The sequence below is a fragment of the Eubalaena glacialis genome, chromosome 9, assembly GCF_028564815.1.
Source record: "Eubalaena glacialis isolate mEubGla1 chromosome 9, mEubGla1.1.hap2.+ XY, whole genome shotgun sequence".
Taxonomy (NCBI): domain Eukaryota; kingdom Metazoa; phylum Chordata; class Mammalia; order Artiodactyla; family Balaenidae; genus Eubalaena; species Eubalaena glacialis.
Window position 1 is genome coordinate 48,165,142 of NC_083724.1, and position 22,745 is coordinate 48,187,886.

The following is a 22,745-nucleotide window of genomic DNA, read 5'->3' on the forward strand; positions in this document are numbered from 1 at the left end:
TAAAGGATGAGCCAGTTTGTCACAATAATAGGATCCTCTATGCCAAGTAGCCCAAGCCCAGACTGGTAGACTGACTCTCACTTAGCAATTCAGATCCATAAGGTCCTTAAAAATAGCTTTCTTTACCTTTTCCTTCTTAGGTATTCCTCAGACACTGAGAAAATTTAGTCTCATCAGCAAGCTCTAACAAGATTACATTTGCATTTTGTCGTTCTGAAGATTAATCTGAATCTGTCCAAGGAAATTAAAATACACTACAGTACTCTTTTTCAAGTCTCATCCTAGTCTATGTTCCAAAATCAGCAAGGCTCTTGAGTGTCTGCCTCATCCCACCTCACCAATTCCTTTCACAGAGTCATGGCCATAGCCTCAGGATGACGTGATTTTAACTCTGGTAAAGCAGAAGCAAAATTTCTGCTTCTGATAGAAGACAAGGTAATGTAAGCCAGTCCTCTCACAAAAGATGACTAAGAAAGCTGGATGAAATTTTAAGAGACAAAAATCTTGGTAGCATCAAAGGGCCAACAGGATACTGATGAATTACCAATCCCAGATACAGAGGGATGGGAATCCAGATAAGTAAGCTTGGTACTATGACCACTTTTGAATTGGAGGTATTTGCCAATTGGAGAGATGTGGTCAAGAGGCTGAACTATACTTTTGGTATCTTCATGGAACTGGGAAGATAAAAATTGGTGTCCAGAGGCAGGGAAAGAAGGAATTCCATAAACTATCCCTCACTTTAGACTGGTAGCCCACAGAGCTGTACCCTAGAAGTAAGCATAAGCTGGAAGTAAACTATTTCTTTTATGAACTAAAGATATGCAGGGTGGCCTCAAAAATATCAAATCTGGAACTTGGATTAAGTTAATTCTGAATTATTAGTGTCCCCAGGCACTTGGCTAGATCAATTAAATACCTTCTTTGGTGGACAAAACATCATTCCAGGCTTCAAATTATTTGTGCACTTTGTGTTCAGAAAATTATTTGCCAAAAAACCCCACCAATGTCTAGCATACAATCAAAGTATCCAGGCACATGTGTAGACTAGATACTATGAATGTAAATCACAGGCAACAAAAATAGACTCTAGAGGCTCTAGATGTTATAATTTTTAAATAAAGATATAAACAACTGTGTTTACTATGTTCAAGGAGATAAAAGTCAAGCTTAAAAACTCTGGCAGAAAACAGGAAACAAGTGGCAAATTAGATATCCTAGACCTGAAAATTTCAATAATTAAAATCAAGAATTCAATAAACAGACTTAACAGTATACTAGACACAGCTGAAAAAAGAATTAGTGAACTGGAAGATAGGTCACAAGAAATTATCCAGAATGAAACACAAAGACATAAAGATGAGAAATACAAGAAAGGAAGTAAAAGACATAGAAAATACATTAAGAAGCTCTTACATACACTTCATTAGAATCTCAGAAGAGAGACAGATAATGGGACAGAGGCATTATCTGAAGAAACAATAGCTGAAATTATTCTGGAACTGATGAAATACAGCATTTATCATCAGACTGTGCTGCAGAAACACACACTTCAAGATTATCTGTAAAAATCAAGGAAGAAACATCAGATGTGGGCAATCATATATGTTGGCTGCATCCACTTATGCATTCTCATTTTCAATTGGTCTTCAGTTGTTCCTCCACACAGAGTCAACTGCCCTGCTGTATGCTTTATTTTCTACTGCAAGATCATTTAGCTCTGAAGCTCTCTTCCATGACTATGTAGCTCCCAGCCACATAAAATATGCTACTGCTCTCCTACTCCTCTGGGCCTTAAAGAAACTCCATGAGGCTGCCTCACACCCACCAGTCCAGATATATACCTCAGTTATATTTTCTTTATTCCCAATTCATGGTAGTCATGTAGAAATTCTGAGTTCTGCCTTGCTCCCTAGACTCTATATCATGGACCTCTCTGAACTTCACTCCCAAAACCTACCGTGGGGGGGATAGGGGATGGGAGAGTGTCTCTTATCCTCTACCCTCAGAACCTGGGCACAGCCCTTATCAGGGATCCAAGTCTTCACTCTCTCATTATTCTCTCCTTTCTTGTGGAAATTTTTATCTAGTTGCAGGTGGAGAAAACGGTTTAATCTGATAGCTTATTTTAAATTTTCCCTCTTATGCCCAGACCAGTGGATCTATTAACCAAAGGGCAAACTTTTGATTCTCTGTTAGGTGTTTTGCTGGGTCACTTCTTCCCAGAAGCAATGAATGCCATTGAATAAAGCAGAGTAAAGGCAAAGAGAGAAGAAAATCAACCTGGGAACAAATTTAAATGAATATCTCAAAATATTATCTTATAACATATGAAGCCATAAGTTTTGACAAATGCAGTTATATTATATTAATATATATACACAATACATAGACATTATTATATGTGCACAGGTTTACCACAGCAGCATTTATTATTCACCAAGTCATTTTTGTTTAATACCTAAATGTCTTCTAATTAACTTTTTGATGTTCTGGGCCCATATTTTAGCATACTTTAAAATAAATATATAATTTTTGGCCTTGCCCAGTCTTCATGCTCCTCACCAGTCTTTTACAAGTTCACAAAAATAGAAGGGAGTCATTTTGCAATTATTTATCTAATCCTGTAAGAAACCTATCACATAAATGTGGCAAAGGTCACACTGAAGCTCAGTTTGTAGGCCTACCTACCTCATGAATCCAGGAAATTTAGGAAATAACATGAACTCCCTGAAAGAAGAGAGGAAAAGGGTGTTAGGACTGAAAGTCAAGTCTTGGGTACTCAGATCAGAACCTTTGGGAGGACAGAAGTACTTCTCTAAGTTCTAGGGAGAAGTACCCCAAGAAAAGAAGAAATAGGGACCCATGCTAAAGGACATGGGTCCCTTTTCAGGTGTTAGAGAACAGGTACAAGAATTATATGGAGGGCTAGGAACCATGAGGCCCTATTTGGAAGTGCCAAAGTACAATTGTCACTTAGTGACTGAGCTTCTAAGTCTAGCTGATAGAAGAACACATAGCAGAGAAGCCCCTTCTTTGTGCAACAGAAACAACCTAGTGATTGCAGCTTGATAGCAGTGGCAACAGGCACAATAACGTATTCTCCTACAATAATCAAGGGACAGAACAAACAACAGCCGTGGTGGCAGCAGGAAAACAGAACCTGTGCTAACATATAGGGAGCAGGCTATGTCTGCACAAGGCACAGCAATGGTGCTGGCAACCACAACAAAGAAAGGCCAGCAACATGAGGAGTGTGAGTCACTCCAGGTCTGGGGGAGGGCAGTGTGAGGAGGAGAGCAGAGGAAAGAGGCCTCTCTCCTGATGGTCAACATCCCCCCAGATGAGCAAAGCCAAACCAGGAAACACCAGAGTATCTACCTCTGGTTGCACAGGCAGATTCCTAGGCCCTACTTCAGAGCTGCTACATCAAAATATCTGGGAGCAGAACACAGGAAACTGAATGTTAAACAAGTTCTTAGTGTGATTTTTAAACAGTACTGCCCATAGGTCTGAGCAACTGGGAATCCTGCCTTGGACCCTGCCTTTTAAAGAACCGTCTTCCAGCCATGCTCTTCACAGGGCAAGGTGTCCTAAGGGTCAAGATAACAAGTTCAACAGCACCCCATGCTCACCTAGTACACAACTACCCCCCATCAGACCATGATCCTGGTTCCCAAGACCCTGGATTCTCTGTCTAAATGACACTGAGACCAATTCAAAGGCCTGAATGGACCTCTTCCCCCAGTCTGTTCTCCCATGGTTGGACCACACTACATGGTGTGCACAATTCTAGAACCAAGTATTTGCCAAGGGGCAGCTGCTTGGTGGGCCTGGAGCTTTGACTTTCGTGCTGGGCTGATCACCTGTGCTCTCCCAGCCTCTCACACAGGGGTAAGAGAAAGGTTTTCCCTTTCTCTCCCTCCATCTGCAATTGTGCCCTGGGCCCACATATTGTTAGGGACAGCTACTGGTCTAAACTAGAGACTTACTCATTATTTTTGGCTCTTTTGTTGAAGTCAGAGGGGTTTTGTTTTATTTAGTTTTGTTTTTGTCTTGTCTTGCTTTACTTTGTTTTTAAGAATCAGAGAGGAAAAGAAAGCTCTTAGGGTCAAAATGCCAATTATAAAATGAATAAATGCTAGAGTTTAATCCCACTGTGACTTGACAAGGTCTTGACTTTTCCCTTGGTAGGTAAAGTCTTAAAGAACAAAGCTTGCATGATTAAGTGGCATCTTAAAACTTTGAATTCATAGAGTTAATTTAGTTTAAGTAGTATCTGTTAAGCATTTATTCTGTCTGTCCCAGACAGTGAAAAGATCAATAAGATATGATGAACATCCTTAAAGCAAGGCCATTGGATAAGTCAAGCTGTATACATGGAATGCAAAAATAACAGCTGTGCAAGGGAGTATGTTATTTTAAGTGATAAAGTGAGTGCCCCAGACAAACTAACTGCAATAGGAATTTAATGTATCTTCAACAAGATCCCTCCCTTTTATTCTCAGGGTTGCCACCTTCTAGAGGAGGACACACACACTCACACACCTACCTAAACAAGAACCTACTGCTTTCAAGTTTTAGCAACAGGCAAGACTAGTGAAGCATTCTTGGTGCATCAACACTTATTTGGTCTTTGGTTTTAAAGATTGCTTTGTGTGTGTGTGTGTGTGTGTGAGAGAGAGAGAGAGAGAGAGAGAGAGAGAGAGAGAGAGAGAGAGAGAGAGAGAGAGAGAGAGAGAGAGAGAGAGAGAGAGAGAGCAAGGACACAGCCACAACAGCTCAAAGTGTTTTTCTCTCTTGCAGCGATGATCCATCCATGATGATCATCTGCATCACCTGCAACAAGTTCTGCATGTGTTAATCACAGATGGCCTTTGATAGGCTGAGTGTGGTCGGGGTTCCTTTCTGGGTGGAATATTGAGCAATAAAGCTTGGGAAGAGATTCAATTATTCACACCGTTGTTAAAGTCAGACGTTCATTTTACCATAACACAAGCCCAAGGCATATGAGTCAGTAGAGGCAACTACCCCGGGTCGTATCTGTTTTACTTTTTTGCCAGTGAAGTTGTGCCATGTGCCATGAAGGATAAAGAGCAGCAGAGACAGGAAGCAATGAGCAAAGAGTCAGCTGGGAAATTCCAGCTGCCCTCCTGCCCTACTTATAAGGAGATGACTCATTGTTAAGAAGCAAACAGATGTTGACTTGGCTAACAGAACCCTATGCAAAATTTAACCTCTCCAGGCCCTTGCATCCTGTTCTAGGAAAGATAAAACAGACAGGTTATTATATTTGGGCACCTGGATAGCATTGTTTAATACTGGTATGAAAGAATAGGCATGTGTGTGTGTTTTTGAACATGCTGTTTCTTATGTCCTTGAAGCCCACTTTCTTCTGGAACATATCCTTTTATAGAGGCCACACTGTACAGAGAAACCTCCACAATCCGGGCTTCTGCTGTGCAGATGTGTGGTGGTCTGCTACTTATAGAGACATGGAATTTTCAGGTAAACACACCTATTAGTAAGTTCTTATGTGCCCACTCAAGCATAGGGCTCCAGAGACCCAGGTTATAATCCTGGCTCTACACTAAGTAGCTATGTAGCCTCAGTTTCCTCACCTGTGAAATCCAAAGATTTGACTGTTAAGGCTCCTCCCTCCTTTATTGTTTTATGATTCTAGGACTTCAAAAAGTTGAAAATTTGTACCTATAATGCCTACCCTCTCTGTTATCCGTCGATAAGAACAAGCACTTATACAATACAGAAAATGTTTCTGTTAACAGTTTTCTTTCAGTGTAGAGTAGGAAAGTATGGCTTGGACAATACTGGGTCCAGGATAAGATACAACTTGTAATGGAATTAAAAACAATTCCTTATTTACCTCACTGGGTTGTTGTAGTTATCAAACGAGATCACATCTTTGGGAAGTTTATCCTGTATTGTGCTCTACAGAAATGTGTTATAGACTGAATGTTTGAGTCCCCTCAAAATTCATACATTGAAACCTAATCCCTAATATGATAGTATTAGGAAATGGGGTCTTCGAGAGGTGCTTAAGTCATGAGAGCAGAACCCTCAGGAGTGGGAGTAGTGCCTTGTAAAAGAGACCCCTGAGACCCTCTGCCCCTTCTGCCATGTGAAGTTACGGTGAAAAGATGGACATCTATGAACCAGAAATTGGGATATCGCCAGACATCCAAGCTGCTGGCACCTTGATCTTGGACTTCTTGGCCTCCAGAACTGTGAAAAATAAATTTCTATTGTTTGTAAGCCACTCAGTCTATGGCATTTTGATATAGTATATAGTATATACAGCCGGAGAAGCCTAAATTTTATTATTATTTAAAATAAATGTAAATATATTTATTCAATAAACATTGGTTTATTGAGCACCTTCTGTATATCAGACATCGTGATAAACATTAAAAAGACACTGATCCTGTTTTCCAAATGATAACGATATTTATCCTTAAAATTATTTTTTACCTTTATAAAAAGTTTCAGGCTGAATAAAAGAACAAACTGTCAAAGCTATTTTCTTCTCTACTTTCAAGTATTATGAATCTTTTTAAATGCTTCTGTCCCAAATCTGAAGAAAAACACACCTGAGACTCTGCAAAATCTCAACTGATTTTAGCACTAGGTGAAGAAATAAAGGATGCTACAGTCTATTAACTGTTGGGACCAAGTATAGGGCAAGTATTTAATGGGCTCCCCAGCAGTGATGAGAGAAAAATGGATGATGATAACCTCACTGAAAAGGGTAATGGAAGAGTGACCTTGGGCTATGAAAAATGTGTTCTGTAGCCTCGTGGCTGCAAAGTCCCCTTTCCTCCCTTCGCACTTCACGCTTCAATAACACTGCACTTACTGGTTTCTAGGTTCTTTAATATAATATGCTGGTTCAGGCCTTTGTGCATTTTCTCATTCTCCGTCCTCAGCCTGGACTAAGTAATTCCCCATCACTCTTCACTCTTCTTCCTTCCTCCTTTCCCTCCTCCTCCTCATGCTCCTTCACATCTCCCACAGGCTGCTGCTCAGTTTTCAAGATTCCAGGCCACTTCACCTGCCCTAAGTCTTTCCTAATTTCCCTCCGTACCCACAGTCTTTGTGAGGTGCCCCTTCACTGCACTCCTATCAACCCTACAGCATCATGGCACTTATCAAAGTGTGTGAGAAACTTCTATATTTTGTCTGTTTCTTCCACTAGACCAGTGGTTCTCAACTGGAGGAGATCTTGTCCCTCAGTGGGAGGGTGGGATTCGGCAATTTCTGGAGACATTTTTGATTGTCAGGATTGGGGAGGGGGTGTTACTGGCATCTAGTGGCTAAAGCCCAGGGATGCTGCCAAACATCCTACAATGCACAGGACAGCGCCCACAGTAAAGGATTTATCCGGACTCAAACACCAATACTGCTAAGGTTGAGAACCTGCACTGGACTGAGTTCCTTTTCTGTTCTACCAGCTCCAAGCACAGTGCCCAGCGCTCAGTAGGAATCCAAAAAAATTTTTAAGTAATTTTTCGTTGAAAATTTAGTTGAAAAAAATCTTATTACAGCTCTATGAAATAGCTAACAACTAATTTGAGCAGGTACTGCAAGTCAAAGGAAAATCAATACTCAGGGATAAAGTTAGGGTAAAGCCCTCAGTCTTTTCCTGACACTTCCTCCTGTCTAGCTCTCTCCATACCTCTTCTCTTCCCTTTTCTCCTTTTTACCTTATTAGTATATGCTCTGTTCCCCCCTTTACTGTCATGTTTGAATTCCTTCCACTCTAAAATAAGAATTGGAACATAGTGAAGCAAGTTGCCCCACATTTGTTTATCTTAGGCATTCATTCAATTTAATTTTAATTTTTAAACATATCAATTACAGGGCGACATGCTGGGCACTGCAAGGAAAACAAAGATGAATAAGAAACCGGGCCTATCCTCACTGGGGAGATTTCTGTAGCAGTAGAATAGAGGAAATACAGTTTCATTTTCATTAATGTGATCAGGGAACATTTCATAAAGGAGAGGCCTTTGATTTAGGTCTTCATAGGTGTTTCATAAAGTGTTTTAAATATGCCACACATATGTCATCATGTTCTTTCCTTATTTGACACCTAGTCAGTAACTGTGACCCTGTAAGACACTGATTCTTAAGATTTGTCTGGGTCCCACCCTCAGAGTTTCTGATTCAGTAGGACCTCGTTGGAACCAGAGCATTTGCATTCCTAACTAGTTCTCAGGTGATGCTGCTGCTACTACTGGTCTTCTGACCATAATTTGAGAACCGCTGCTTCAGGATAATCAGCCAGGTAACTCCTTGACCGAAAATGGACACCCTTCACTTGGCTAAAACAATAAATTTTCAGTGTTCACAAAGAAAACAATCATGGGTTTCTGCAAGCAGGGGAGGAGAAACATTCCAATCTATTCCTATAACTAAGGAAGGGCTCAATTTTCAAAAGTAAATTAATTGTCAGACCCAGTAACCTTGGGGAACATAATTATTTATTGGAAATATATCATAACTAATATAACATTCTTGAAGATCTTTATAATTAAAAATAAAATATTTTATTTGTTGATGCATTATACTCAGGGCCCTAATATCTATTATACTTCTTATAGGCATAATACATATTTGAAATGCAAACTTCTACTTTGATTATAGCTTTTGGTTACTTGATGCTTTGGTTTAATAATTCCCATATTGTTTGCCTCCCCCCCCCCCCACTGCCTTTTTCAATCAATTTTCTCTTGTTCCTATGTTCTTTGTTCTGGTTTTGTATCCTAGGCTATTCGCTCTCTCCTCCAGCCTCTCACTGGCATGTCTTCAGTCATTTCCCAGAGTTCTTACAGAACGTTAACCATTTTTTGTGCATCCTAAAGCTTTTAACCTCTCATCTAAAACTAACTAAATGCTAAAAAATTATAATGCTTATGAATATATTATGCACAATATTAAGTTCAAAATAGTTGACATACTTCATGCTATATGTTATAGATATAATAAGCTTAATTTCAAGCAGATGAAATAAACATTGAAGTGCATGTATTTTTTTGTACACATCCTCTTTCTACCTGCTGTTTGTAAACATCAGGCATTAGAAGCTTATAGGTGTGGCTTTTAAGTGATTACTGGACATATGTATATGTTCATTTGTGTGGACACTCATGCCTACTGAATATTTGGGAAATGTACTGAAATACACATAATAATACCTCCTACAAAAAGCAGAGCCGTGTCCTCTTCCATGTCCAAGGACAAGAATTAATTTCTTCAAGCTTCCTTCATAAAAGAATGTAGCAATAGAGGTGGAAATTGAGACCTTATTGAAGAAATCTATCTGTTGGAAACATGAGCTAGTGGATAACTCTGAGAAAGCGCTCACAGACTTTTTTTAACCATTACTAAAATAAAGACAGCACATGAAATAAATGCCATTTGGCATCTTAAGTTAATAAGATTGGCTACCATACAATTAATTTCATTTTTTCATCCCTCACTTACTATGAACTTTTCAGAAGAGCACTTTCTCTAAGTTTCAATATGAAAATTATAAACTATAATTTAAATTTTGAATTTATAAACTATAAATTATAATATTATTAGCTTTATTGCAAAGAGCATGCATGTTAATAAGTGGCATTATTTAAAAGTGTCTGGTCCTTTCTGATTTTTACAATTTAGAGCTCTAACGTCTATCATCTCAGTTTACACTATAATTTCAGGGACACAGAGATTTAAAAGTGGATGTTCAAAAGGCTCTCCATACACTAGCCTATTTTGCACAACTGAGGAGCAATTTTTTCAAGCCTTTTTTCTAATATACATGTTAATATATTATGGGCTATTTCCAGAAGTTATTCTGGCTAAAGGATCTTCTGAAACACATCTGAGTTCTCACCATTTTAATAAAGAAAAGAATGTGGTATGAAGGCAGAGGTTGCTGCCTCAGCTTTCTTTACCTCTTCCCAAGTTTTGCTGGAAAAACTTCCTCCTATATTCATATCTACATAGCAATGGCTAACATCTATTGGGTGATAATAATGTGCTAAGTTTTGTATGCATTATTTCATTCAACACTTAAAACCACCTTATGAGATAGATATTAGTATTAGCCTCATTTTATGGATAAGGAAATAAAGATCTCTAGACGTCTAGTACCTCATCCAAGGTCACACACTAGTGTGTGATAAGGGGAGAATCTGAACCCAAGTCTGACACCCAAGCCAGACCTCTTAGCCACTAAGCTGAACCACCATTTAACTTTTCTCATTTCCCTTTTCCTAACCCTCAGTTACTTCTGATTTCTAAGTGTTCTCAATAAAAGTGACTTGCAATTTGTTGATAAGAAATTGGAATTAAGTATACAAGAATTTGTTAAAAGATGGTGCAGGGGAAAAGAGAAGGAAGAGGATGAGAAAAAAATGAGCTCTGCTCCCAGATGATGGAAGACTCTGGACTCACATATTAAGCAACTGGAACCTATACATACAGAATGATAGAACCAGTGCTGACTAATGTGTTCTTTGCATATGTCTCAGTGCCTTGTACGAAGTAGGGGCTGGATAAATGTTTGTTAAACTAAAGGTGGAACCAAATGTATTCTAGAAGCATTAAGGAAATCCGATTAGAGACATGAACAGCGTTGGATGGGAAAAGAGTCTGTTGAGAAAATATGGATTATCTTCTTTACAGTAGTGAAGAGTAACTGCCTATACTACTTTCCCATTATCAGAAAGTTCCAAAGGTCGTGTAAAAATTGTGAATATTAAATAAAAATAACCAGCTTAAGAAAGCGATTTATTACAATGAGAACTGCTATGATGCAACTAAATATTTATCGAATGCCCATTAAATGCAGGCACTGCACAACAGATATTTTGAAGCCTTAATTTGTTCACAATACTGGCAAAAATTGCTACATCACTATTCAAACTGTGGTCAGTATAAAAATGATAATCAATGTAACCACAATTTATAAGCTTACTTCTCTCTAAATCAGAACCATTCTCAATTAGAATAGGAATTTATGATTCTAGGCCAATTTACTTCAAGTACCCATTTATTTTTGCTGTACGGTATTTTAAATATAAAGCAAGCTACATCTTCAAAAACATAGTCTTTAACATTGTTTCCTGAATTTAGCATGTTTAAAAATATACTAAAACTAAAATGGGCTCTGGATTCCCACATGTCACAGTAAACTCACCAAGATCTAGAATCTTCCTCCTATAATGGAAAGCTCTAAAACCCTTCTCCTTTCAAATAGTCTTCACCATGTTTGAAAAACCAAGAGACCACATTTATTGCCACAAATACTGAGACACTTGATTCTACCAAGAAGTCACGTTTCCACTGTTTCAAAAATGATCTTAGAAATGAAAATCTATGCATAACTTCTCAACTTCAAAATATCTTTACCTTAGCAAAAATCATTATAACAATATAATAAAAGAATGGACTCATGAACTAAAATCTATTTTTCAACAATTAATATCTATAATATGAAAGGGCTAAGATGATCACAAATTTGAGAAAAGATGATCATGCACCATGCAAATGAGCATATGAAAAAGGGTTTCACAAAGAAGTGGGGCCCAGGCAGGAAAGGGTGTCTGGTAGTGCTATTTCTTATTTTTTATTTCATGAAACTGAATATGTCACTCTTTACTTAAACATTTCAATGGTTTCCCATTGCTTGCAATATAAAATCCATTACCATACCTTACCATAGCTCTCATTGACTTAATTAAAGCTCACATCTCTATCTTTATCCCCAGCACTCTCCAAAATGCTCCCTAAATTCTCATCATACTAGCTTTCCTGTGGCTCTTTGAATAATAGCCCATGGGAAAAACTGCAAGACTTCCTTCCAATGATTAAAAATCTGTTTTATGCAACCTTGCTTTTACACACAGTTTCCTCTAACTGAAATGGCCTTCCTTACCTGACTCACCTTCCAAACCCAGGCTAAGAGAGCCTTTCTTTGAGAAGCTGTCCCAAATCACTTATTCAAAAGCAGTTACCCACTTTTTCTTCTGTGTCACACAGTATTGTTATTATTTATTGCAGTTATTTTTCCCTTTTATGTTGCGAAATCCTTAATGTCAGAGTCTCTGTCTTAATTGTCTTTGTGTATCTCATGCCCTGGCAGTTTCAGACACATAGTAGATGACTGATAAATGTTAAGTGTTGTACTGATGTTACTGAATCCTAAGAAGACACATGGTATATATTTGAAAAATTATCCCTATATTTTAAAATCTATGATTTTTATTAAAATGATCTTCCTAGAACATCTATGTGTATTTTCCCTCCATTGTGCCTTGTTTCACATCAAAACTCTTTGCTTTTCTACTGGGTATAGTCTATCTCTTATTTTATAAGTATTCAACTGTCATCGTACAACACCATGATGGCTAGGAAAAGGACACAATCCATGAAAACATGTCATCTCACTTCTTAAGAAGAAAGCTGTCCAAAGTTATAAATCAGGAAATGTGTGTGTGTGTGTTTGCATGTGTGCACACAATTGCTATTACATAATTTGGAATGGAGGAGGCATGAGTTGAAGTTATATTTGAGTCATGTCTTAGTTATCAAGACCTGTCCTACAAAGATTATCATAAAACTACTAATAAAATGATAATAAATAATATTCACCCAAATGTCTCTTGACCTTTTTAGTTTGTGGGTACAAATAATGTCACATTGTCACTTATACTCAGATATGCTCTTGAAAGAATTCCAGACCCTTTCAGAGTGTTCCTTTATCCCCACATTGCCCAATATGTCAGAATAGCTCAAGAAGGTCTTAGAAATCATTCCTGGGCTTCGCACACCGATCCCAACACTGGTGGCACCGTTGGCCGTGCCAGAACTCTGCAGACTATGCTCCTACCACTGTTTTTTGTCACCCCAAGATTGTTCCCAGCCAGTAATGCTCATAGAGAGTGGCAAGTGGAATAATACACCCTGTTTGTGAGGCCCTTTTTGGGCACTCTCAGAAATATTGGGCAGCAGGACTTCCCTGGTGGTGCAGTGGTTAAGAATCCGCCTGCCAATGCAGGGTACACAGGTTCGAGCCCCGGTCTGGGAAGATCCCACATGCCGCGGAGCAATTAAGCCCGTGCACCCGTGCCCGTGCACTGAGCCTGCGCTCTGGAGCCCGCAAGCCACAACTACTGAGGGCCGTGCGCCTAGAGCCCGTGCTCCGCAACAAGAGAAGACACCGCAATGAGAAGCCTGCACACCGCAATGAGGAGTAGCCCCCGCTCGCCACAACTAGAGAAAGCCCACGCGCAGCAACAAAGACCTAACGCAGCCAAAAATAAACAAATTTTTTAAAAAAGAAAAGATTCTATTTCCCTTATTAAAAAAAAAAAAAAATGAAAGAAAGAAATAGTGGGTGGAGGTGAAAAGCAGCAGGGTCCTGGGGCTCAGGGTTGCAAAGATAGACGCCGTTTTTGTTTTTTTGTTTTCTTTCTCCTTGGACTGACACACAGAATGGTTTCACTAGGACTGATTTCTAGTATCAGCTGCCACATTCTAACACCTCTTTCACTCTCATGGACCTTCTGACATTTGGCCTGTACTTGAGCCTGACTTGTTTGGCTGAACATTTTCCTTATGGTGAATTCTTTACCAGGACTCCACCTGGCTTCATAAAATTATCAACTTGTGCCCCCACCTCTAACACATGCACACTCCAACCTCAAATCCACCAGACATACCTGTGAACATCTGAACTGTGAACCACACTTAAGTTGTTTATTTATTTATTTTTTTCATAAAGTTTCTTAACACTCTTTTGGAATCAGTAATTACAAAGATATACTTCTAGGGGAAAAGAGTGTCATCCAACTCCATGTCACCTAGGCATCCAAAATCAGCCTTGAATCAGGGATAACTCCCTCCAAGACAGCAACTATCATTATTAGAAATATTTTCATTATTGGCATTTACAGCTTCGGGGAAATCCAGGATCACTCAGTTCAAACAGCTAGAGTGAGTACTGCTGAAAATGATGCCCATAAATACAGCGAAAATTTGAATTAGACATTCACTGAAAAATTAAATGATAAGAAAGTCATAAAACCAAATGCATTTTTTTTTCCCTATTTGGTGAAACACAATTCTCTTCGTCTACTTGGTATATCTTATTAACATAATATAGTTATTACAGGAATCTCCCTTTTCCTGATGGATGGCTTTGGTTTGAGCAATGTCCTTCTGCAACTGTGCCGCATGTAAATATTGACTGTGATGCAACATACTCCATAAACTAAGATTTTAAATTCAAGAACTGATTTCATTGTTGGTACATAATGAGATTTCATTGAAGATAAAAGTAGTTTTCTGAATATTTATAACTCAGTAGATCAGAAACAGTACAGTGGGTGCAATTCCCAAACTAGGGAGAGGCTATGTACCACTCTGCTTCAAATTCTCTGGTCATGTAATATAACAGTGGCTCCTCTTTGAACAAAGTATAGGACAAAGGTCAGATATTTCAGATGACTGAATGTGGAAAAAGCACTAAAACAATTTCCTAGCGAATGTATCTAAAATATTATTTATTATATAGTATGGGTATCTACGGTAATTGAACTTACTAAATCATTTATTTTGTATGGTTACACTTTGACATTATAGGCCAGATCAAAATGACACACAAGAGCAGTAGAAGGCCAGTTGCTCTAAGTGCCTATGTATTTATCTTTCTACTCTCAATGCTTCCAGATATTACAATTGTGTGGGGTAGAGCTGAAGTTTTTTGTTTGTTTGTTTGATCTTCTTTGAGCTGTAAAGAGTCACTTAAGTGACCCTCCCAGGTAAAAAACAATACAGAACAAGTATCTACCCATTGTTCTGGTAGAAGAATATAAGGCCTTTGGTTTTGTTCCAGTAGCTAAATAAATCTGCCCACATCCTGATAAGCAGAAGTTTTCCTTGGGATGAAGGTGGCCCAAACTGCATAAGGATTCCAGTCCCTGAACCCTAACCAATATGTAAAGTGAAAAATTTTAATCATGGAAAATAAAGTAAAAAATTGGGGGTGTCTGTGGGGACTGGTGATGCAGCGCTAACACTAGTGCCTAAATGTTTATGAGGGAGGGCTGGTTTGAGCAGTATGACAAATGCTAGAAGTTCCTCCAACCTAGGCAGCTAAGCACAGCAGTTGTACTTTGGAGAATAGTCACTGAGCATGAAAGTGTGAACTAAAACGTGTTATTCACTTGGGACCCAACATGAGGCCTGGTCAAAGACCCGGATTCACTAGACCATTCCAGCAGCAGTATAGCATCTATCAGACTGTACAGGACCAATATTCATCCTTGATATTAAGTTGCAGCAAGAAGAAACAGCAGTAGAGTCAGAACTCACACCACCATAGCCATCACTGTAGCCATCTTTGAACCAGGATTCTTAGACTATTTGGGAGAGGGGACTCACAAGAAGAAATATTAGAATTTTTACTAATCAGTTTTATGGGGGTTATGCATAGGAAAGTTTAAGTGTTTCATACATAAGGTCAAGTACTCCAGATGACCATGGTTAGTAAAAGAGCCACATTTACATTATAATTCAGAATATAAGTATTTGCTCTGATAGCTTTTAATTAAACTTTTGTAATGTTTGCCTTTTCCTTGCCATGTAAATAAAATCCAGCCGCTAACCAATCAAGCAGAAAACTTGGGATTTGGGACAGGACAAAAAACAAAAATAACTTGTTTTTTAGCTTCACCTCTTTTAAGGCCAGAAAATAGTAGAGTGGGTGACTGGCTAAGGTTGAAATGTTTTAAGAGTGGAAATCACCAAAAACATAGCCTCAGCCCATATCAGAATACACACACACACTCATACACACATACACATTCCTTAAAAACATCAGTCATTAAAGCCTAGAGTTTTTTTTTTATACACCATGTTTAAGAATTGACTCCACAGAAAATGACAAGTCTTAAATTCTAACTAGTGGCTAGGGCCTCTATTTTATGACTCAGACTTTCTGTTCGTGTTAGGAGATGGAAGGAGAGCAGTACATCTTGGTTTATTTAGTTTTTCTCCAAACCTACTTATCAGCTAAGGTTACTATGAAGGCTGAAGTTATGGGATGGTTCAATTCTATTTTAAGCAATGGAAGATACACTGTGATTGCCTGTTTTACATTAATTTTCTTCCCAGGGGCCAGCAATTAAAGCATTTTTTATTTTTTCAGAGGTAATTGTTTAAAGCCACCTGTATCACTCAGTGTTTTCACTTGCCTCAGGGATAATTAGAGGAAATCTATTGCAAACATGTCATGGGATGGGATAAAAAAAAATGTAGTGAGTACCTTCAAAGTCTTAGTGCATTTTACTGTGTGTTGTAAATTTCACATATTCAACTTGACTCTCTCCTCAAGCTCCTCTGTCCCACCTCACTCCCACACCCATCTGAAAGATAAAAATATGTGAATGCTATCTACTCAGACTTTTAGAGAGTAGTAGCAGCAGCTTTGAAATCTTTCAGCACAGTTCCTCTAACCTGTGACATCATTTAACCATAGTGACTCACATTTGTGTAGGTATTCAGGACTTACAATATTTTTGCATTGAGCCTTACACAACCCAGTGAGGTAGATAAAAGAAGAATTGTTACTATTCCTGTGACACAATAGAGAAAACTGAGCCTCTCAAAGGCCAAGTGATAACTTAAGCCAGCCAGCTAAGGAAACTGGCTTGCCTGACTCCTAGGTCAGCATTGTTTTTACTACACTATTTTGTCTCTTTCCAACTCTTATGTGACTTCCCATGTGACTTACCATGTTTGCAGCATATTCAGCATGTATATTTTTTTCATGGAAAGTAAATCAGATAGCAGTAAGCAGAACAGAGGAGGGAATTTAGAGAATTCTCCGGGTAGGTTGCTCTGGATAGAAGTACCCATTTAAATCTCTATGAAGATTGTACATAGCCCTTACAGGATATACCATATATATCTTGCAACCAAAACTCAAGTATGATTTAATGTTTAGAACAGGAAAAATTAGTAGCCCAAGAAATTTTCCTTAGACTCTATTGTGAAGGTCTGTCAATTTCAAAAGTTCTTACCTTTGTTTGATGGTATTAGTGCCCAAGAGTAATTGAAAATATGCTTGTAATTCCACAAATATGATTAGATTTCACATTTTTGCATTTCATGAGCTCCTTCAAGCCTGAGCCCAGGTTTTATTTGCCTTTATATTATTGCAGATAAGCACAGTGCCTTGAGAGTAATAAGCATTTGGTAAATATTTGGTTTTGTTGTTAAGCATTTGACAGATACCTATATGCCACCATAGGTTCTGATTTAGTATGACTAGTCATTATGTCTCTCAACAAACTTCTAAACAATACTTCATTGTTGTTCTTGATACACACATAGACACAGGTTGTTCTTTAGTAGATTCACTGAGAAAGTTATGTTTGCAATCCTCTTTCCAACCTAGCACTTGTTGATTAAACTGAGTCTTTAACTTATCAGTCATTCTAACTTGGCAACAAACATCTGTGTGTCTGTGTGTGTGTGTGTGTCTGTGTGTGTGTGTGTGTGTGAAGGGGTGAAAAAGACTAACAATAGGCTTGGATTTTACAAACACTTGGGCCTTTCTGCACTACTCCCTAGCATGGTTTCCCATTCCTTCATCTTACTATAAACAGCACTTCTCAGCCAAATATGTTTAATTTAAGATTTAAAAAAAAGAAATACATGTTATATATTTTTAAATATATTTATAATATATTATACACAATATATAATACAAAGTATATACTTAATATATAGTTTATATATTGTTATAACATATTTTTATAATTATATATACATGTATATATTCATATGTATATGTGTGTATTTTTTTTCTCTTTTCCAAAAGAAATTTTTAAAAGGGCCTGTTTAATGAATCTACTTATTATTGTTTCCTCTTATCTTAGGATATGTACAGATATTAGTGCAATTTATATAAATCCTGAAAGAACAAGTATTATCCCTAAGAAAACATTTTATCAATTAGGATATTTCAATGTATGATGACAGACATTAACTAGATTTACTGTGGTAATAATTTCACAATATATACAAATATTGAATCATTATGTTGTACACCTGAAACTAATGTAATGCTGTATGTCAATTATACCTCAATAAAAGACATAGAATTTTTCAATCAAAAGCATCAGAAATCAACCCAAGTTCAGCAAAAGGAAGTTGTTACATCAGATAGAACACAAAATCTACAGGAAGGCTGGAGAAAAACTCAGAACCAGGTCAGGATGGGAACCAAGACCACTGGAATTGCTTGACCTTCTTTTCAGGCTACTGCAACTGCTGAAATTAATAAATGCATGCCAATCATTACTGTTATTTTGTACTCAAGTTACTTCATTCAGTGTTCAGAGTCCTGAGAAAGAGAACTCACTTGGCTTAGCTGTAGCCATATGTTCACACTTAACTTTAGGATTGGGGAAATTATGCAGCATCAACCATACGACTTGAGGTGGCGGGGTGGGTGGAGTCCTAAATGAAAGTGAGGACAACTCCTGGAACTGGGTTGAATGCTCCTGAGTGACCACAACAACCTCATGTAACTTTCATGGTTCATCTCCTTTTGGTGTCCTCACACTGTTCTCTCCATGCATGGACCTTCTTCTAAAATGTCCCCAAATAACATAATGTAGCTCCTTTGCTGAATACACACTCACCGCTTCTCCAAACGAAGATAATTTAAATTCTCACTACCTCCTGCACTTGTTTCCAAGTCTAGGATCTCTTGTTAGGCATCCATTTCTCCTCCAGTTTCAACATGATTCTATTTCAATGTGCAGTAAGTTATGGATTAAACAAGTATATTTAATCACCACCTGTTATGGGTTGAATTATGTCTTCCCAAAATCTACACATTGAAGTCCCAATCCCCAGTATTTCAGAATGTGGTCTTATCTGGAGACAGGGTCTTTACAGAGATAATCAAATTAAAATGAGGTCACTAGCAGGGGGGGAGGGAGGGCTAATTCAATTTGATTTGCATCCTTATAAAAAGAGGAAATTTGGACTCAGAGACAAGGAGTCCAAATTTATTTTAAGGAATTGGGTCATGTGATTAGGGAAGCTTGGCAAGTTTAAAATCTCATGGGGGAAGGCCTGAAGGCGGGAGACTCAGGAAAAGAGTTACAATTTGAGTCTAAAGGCAGTCTTCTGACAAACTAGGAAGAGCTGATGTTATAGATAAAATCTGGAGGAAGTCTGCTGCCAAAATTCTCTCTAGCTTGGGGGAACATCAGCCTTTTATTCTACTCGGGCCTTCAACTGATTAGATGAGGCCCATCCACATTATGGAGAGCAATATACTTTACTCAAAGACTGAAATGTAAATCTCATCCAAAAACACCCTCAAAGAAAGATTCAGAATAATTTTGACCAAATATCTGGGCACCTTGTGGTCTAGCCAGGTCAGTACATAAAATTAACCATCACACATGGTCTTTCTGCTATGTGTACATCCTAGTACTTCTCTGTGTATCCAAACCTCTTCTTTTTATCAGACCAGGCAGATTGGATTGGGACTCACTCTGCCAACCTCATTTTAACTTAATCACTTCTTTAAAGGTCTTATCTCCAAATACAGTCACATTCTGAGGTACTGGGGGTTAGGGACTCAACATATGATTTTGGGGGTGGAAGGAGGGACACCATTCAGCCCATAACACTATGATTACTGCTATACTTTACTAGTACTACAATCCAACTATGACTACCACTGCACTAGTCCTCCTCCTTGTCCTCTTCCTATTACTAACACTTCCAGAAAGTCCCTTCCAGTTTCAATTTTCCATTTTTCTATAAAATAGATTGTACACAGAAGATACCATGAAGCTCAAGGTTTCCACCAAGATTGCATACAAGTTCAGCCAGAGTTCACAGAACACAGCTTACATAGCTATTGAAGAATATTTCAAGACACAGGAATTTTGATCAAGGAGGAAATGCCAAACTATAAAGAAGTTATAAAGGCCAGGAAGACTGGCAAAACCGAGACCACCCTCCCAGGGGGAGTTTGATTCTGTTAGTGGTTACCAACAGCAAAGTTTTCCAGCTCAGGGAGCTGAAACATTCTGGGACTAAAGACTCACCAGCAGTCGTTAGATGTCACAGGGTTCATCACTTGAATGGCTGGTCTGGTTTCCTCAGTAGTAAGAGTCTAAGGAACGTTTACCCTTCATTCCTCTTTCAAACATTAAGTATATAATTGTGTTTACCAATTTTATGGTAATCCCTAGAAAATAATTGAGAAATATTGCCAATTAAGGAAAGTGGTGAATCCACATGGAAGATACTCCAAATACACATATGCATTCATACCTTACAGATATTTTAACAGGCCAGGAAATAATGAGCTTTCTCTGTTTCATCTTATATTCCATATAAATGAAACTGTATGCACAAAGACAGTAAGATACCCAGAGATGAACACTGAGACATTCTTAAGTTTGTGTTTCCCATGGTACCTCATTCAGTGTCTTTTACATCATCTTCGTTCAGGAAATATTTGCTGAGTTTAGGAGAGAGAAGACTCTCCAAATTCTGATGATGCTAGCTTTACTGCTGCTCTATCTCTCATTCAAAAATACGTGCCATGTGCAGCTACCCTGCTAGTCACTGAACAAACAAGGTCACATCATGGATTTATCCTGAAGTTTGAGAGTCTATAAATAGTTCCAGTCAGCCCAACAGTCATTTATTCAGCCTGTGTTATGTGTAAGACGCTATAGAGCTTATCATCCATTAAGGCAGACTGTGTGTACATGAATATCCATAATTCAAGGCAATTTGCTCTATTAATAGAGATATAAATAATGTATTCGGCATGGGGAACATGGCTAGGACAAGGCAGGAAACCAGAACCAGTGCCAGATTGTGGAGCGGTTTGAAGGCTGAGCACTACTCTAATTACCACTGATAAATTCTTCTGTTGCCATTGATAAAGGTTGAAAACGTTTGGAGACACAAAGCCTAGATAGCCTTATTGCCCTAATAGGCACAGAATGGAGTAGTAGGATAGTACTGACACCACTTCAGAGAATAACACCATTTTAGTTATAAAAAGCCCAATCTCATCCTCTCCAAAACATTCAGTTATGAACCAAATATACCAATGTCTTTGTATTTTAATCCATATTATTGAAGCAAGCCAGATTTAAAACTCTTTAATGCCATATGCCGTAAGATAAAAATCATTAAAGGGAAAATAGTTACATAATCCCCCCAAGGCCACCATTCGGTAATTACAAGACCAGTTCACCCTTCCCTATTCCCCTCCATCTCTCAGACTGACATAAAAGGAGGAGGGAACAAATCAGGGAAAGAGGTGAAGGTGACTCACAAATAAAGAGCTGTGAGAGAGGGAGGAGGGAAGATGGAGAGTAAAAATCATATAGACTGGGGAGAGAGTTTAGGTAGGGAGTGGATGGAAATGGGGAAGGGGTAGTTAGTTGTGAATAAGAAAATGTAAAGAATGGGGAGAAGGGAAAAAAAGGATATGATGATTCTGATTTGGATCCCTGTAATATCCTTTGAGAGGTACAAGAACAGATTTCCTTTTTAATGAGGAGGAAGAGACAAGATTGCCTACTGAACAGTTTTTCTGAAATGCTACACTCTTCAGAGACTGAAACCTTGGGGTCCCCAATTTATTAGGATTGCAATAGAACCTAAAATATTTTGGTTGAAGTGAAATGCAATACATGTACACCAGACACTTCCAAACTAGCAATTAAATTCTGATTTACCCTAGAAAACTATTTTCTTAACCTAGTGACACAATTTCAAAACAATGGATATGAAAATAAAACATTTTAGGGATTCTGAAAACCCAATTAGGACATGGGTTTTTGTTGTTGTTGTTGTCTAACTACCTATTATTTTTCCCAGAAGCAAGCCACTTGAAGTATCTAGGTCAGAAATGAAAATCTCTCCACACCAACTGAATCGTAAATGCAAGCATTTAATGAAAGCTTCATTTCTTTACAATCTATGGAATACATTAGCTAGTTAATGTTGATCTTTTAAAGTGCCATGTCTTTTATTTATGATAAAAATATGTATATGCATGTGTGTATTCATGCCACATAAGGGGTATACACTGATACATTTATCAAATTAATTTAAGCATGTAATAACCACAATGCCACAAAAAAGCCAGGCTTATAATTTGTTTATTGTTAATATCTGACATCAAAAGTTCCTGGAGTCTCAAAGCTGTAACCTTAATAATTAAAAAACAAAGAAACAATTTATCGCTCAGTGCTCCAGAGTATCTAAACCTTCCACAAAGCGGGCTAAATGATTAAGCATAGGTTATAATACTTAAAGGTACTGAATATTTGCATTCAGACCCTAGATAGCTCTAAAATGAGCAACTGGGTGAGTGGGAGAATCACGCAACCTGAAGCAGATAAATACACATCCAGAGCCCCTGATGTCCACAAGATGAGTGTGGAAATAGGAATCTAAAGTAGAGGAAGAATGACTCTTAAAGAAATACCTGTGTTATAAACTGCTTATCATCATGGCTTGTAACAAGCCATCATTTAATGGCCATTAACATGACAACCAGCTAGCAATTACTCAGAAAGTGAATACTTTTCAAATTTGTGTGAACAATAATAATGTATGGATATGTATATAAGACAGATGTTAAGGGACTTCCCTGGTGGTCCAGTGGC

At 38.1% G+C, this 22,745-nt stretch overlaps 1 protein-coding gene across 1 annotated transcript in view; it reads right to left on the bottom strand.

The window, feature by feature from the left end:
* The window catches only part of TMC1 (transmembrane channel like 1), a 387,946-nt gene that overhangs the window by 246,784 nt on the left and 118,417 nt on the right, over positions 1-22,745 (bottom strand). Inside the window, exon 3 of the mRNA XM_061200342.1 lies at positions 20,154-20,296. The gene's annotated coding sequence lies outside the window, so the exon portion shown is untranslated. The remainder of the gene's footprint in view (positions 1-20,153; positions 20,297-22,745) is intronic.